Here is a 2,529-nt window from a genome sequence, read left to right as displayed (position 1 = left end):
CCCAGAAAATTGATGATTTTGAAGAAAGGACGAGATAAATGACCACTCGGCGGACCACTGAGTGGATCGGCGAATTGACTAACATCGCCGAATGGACAAGAACTGAACGGTTATAAAGTGCCAAAAAATCTCAAAATTTTTAAATTTTCCCACTCTCCCTCCTTTTAAACTTCTCAACTTCACATCAAGGTAATATTTTCTAGATTATTGCTTGCCTTTAGTATTGTAGTCGATAATTAGTACTTGGAGTGGATTACGTTACCGCCTAGCATTTCAAAAGTATTTTAATAGGCATCTAAGGTTGGTTTTCCGAACCCCAAATTTATTTTAGTCAATTTTGTACTCATTTGCATTGATTTTTTTTGTTATTTTCATTTGAGGACAAATGTTTTTATTTGTGGTGGGGTGAGGTCCACCTTGTTTTATTTGTTTTGGATACTTGTGTTTTGGTGTACATTTGGGTTTTCTGTTTGTAATTGTGTTTTTAAAAACTGCTTTGCGATTGTTTGAGCTTATGGCTCTCTTTTGGGTTTAATTGAAAAATAATTTTGACCCTTCCAAAAAAATTTCATTTTTCAAATATTTGTACCACCCACCTCTTGTGTTGAAAGTGGATTTTTGAAAGTGGATTTTCTTTTACTTACTCAAGTCTCAGTTTCGATCAATACCGATGACTTGAATGGTGCTCTCAATCGAACAAACATGAATGTGCGGCTACGACGAGTACAAATGAAGTTGCATAGACAATATGTGAACTCTTTGCATCTCGTTGTGATTAGCCATTTCTCAAATCGATTCTCTTGTAATGACCCTTGCATACTAACAAAAGTGTGTAGTCTTGTTTGACTTAAGTGTCGATGCCTTGTGTGATGAGCTTACTTTGAACCATGCATGAATAAACCCAGAATTCGCACCGTTAGTCTGATTGATTTAGAAAGGTGTCCTCTTGAGATGATATTAGGCAACTTTAAAGAGTGTTAGCCAAATTTGACATACACCTCTTTTGTGGCTTACCCGTGAGCGTGTGAAACTCTTTTGAACACCCCTTGAGCCTTACCTTTCTTTGGAAGAACCTTGATGAACCCTAGACCTTACTTGACCCACTACCTATAATCCTCTTAATTTGTGGTTTAGTGAATAGCCAACTTAGGCCAAAAGGCCTAAGTTGGGGGTGTGGTGAAAAGGAAAAGGAGAAGTCAAGAAGTGCAAGAAAAGTCGCCCTCAATCCCATGGTGTTGCAGGATAATGGAAACCCTTCAATCTAAAAAAAAAAAACCTGTGGAATAAATACAAATGAAATCGGGTTTCCAAGAAATCCATGGAGGTTAATAAATAGATGACTTAGAAGCACTAGAAAAAGAATTGAAAAAGGGAAAGAAGGGAATGCCTTGAGAACACCACACCTCACGAGGAAGAAGTCATTGAGCCTAAAATGACCATACCTTTGCACTCAGCCCCATTACAAGCCTTAGAAAGACCTTTTTGATCTTGAGTAAGCCGAATCGAAAGTCAATTGGAAAATAAGGGCAAACCTATGGGTGAAAGCATGCATTATGTTTCTCTTTTTTGAGTGTGAGCGTTGCATCTGATTCCTGATCTTGAATTAATGAACCTCTGTGTGTGAATATGGAATCATTATTCATGTGAGGGAATTTAGATACTTTTTGTTGAGCTTGAGCTTGTACAAGTAGCAAGTATTGCGAGCATGAGAATCTCTGGTAATGGTGTGTCACAACCTGAATCTTTGAGTACACAATTGATCCTTCCATAAGTAAATTGAGTCTTTTTGTGTGCATTCATGATTGAGTCTTGTGTAGCACTGTTTGAGACACCCTTTTTGAATGGCTGAACTTGAGTTTGCTTGAGGACAAGCAAAAGTTTAAGTTGGAGGTGTTAATGAGTCCACAAATTGAACTCATTTAGGGCTTTATTTTGATAGAAATAGTGTCCTCAAATGCTTATTTTGTCTCAATATCTGATGAAAACTCTTAAGTTTCAGGTATTCGAAGTTTTGGTGGAAGCATGGACACTTAGGCGCAAAAAGGAACAAAAAGGCTGAAAAGAACGAAGAAGCTGAAGCCTGAGCATCGCCAAGCATACTTGGGACTCGCCGAAGGGACGCACTCCGCCCTTTGTTCCAGTACGCAAAGCCCTGAAGAAGAAGGATCAAAAGGAAATGAAGAAGCAGTCGGCGCTTTGCCGAATATTTTTGCAAAGCAGTACTATACTGCCCAATGGCCTAGAACGTGAAGATGCTAAAGGCAAGCACAAAACGACGATGAAACAGAAGAAGGGCGAGTGGTCGAGTCATTGGGCAACATCGACTAACCTCGCCGAAAGATCCGCCAGCACTATTTTCTAAAGTCTATAAATACTAAACTTATTATTAATTTTAGGATAGTCGAACATTTATTTTAGTTTCCATAATAGAATAGTACTTTTTGGGATATTTTCTCAAGTTTGGAGAGGGTTTTGGGAGACTTGAAGAAAGAAGGATTTCATCTTCCCAAGTTGGAAGTGGGTCTTCTC

The sequence above is a fragment of the Solanum tuberosum genome, unplaced genomic scaffold, assembly GCF_000226075.1.
Source record: "Solanum tuberosum cultivar DM 1-3 516 R44 unplaced genomic scaffold, SolTub_3.0 scf00071, whole genome shotgun sequence".
NCBI lineage: Eukaryota > Viridiplantae > Streptophyta > Magnoliopsida > Solanales > Solanaceae > Solanum > Solanum tuberosum.
Note: the sequence above shows the minus strand (reverse complement) of the source record.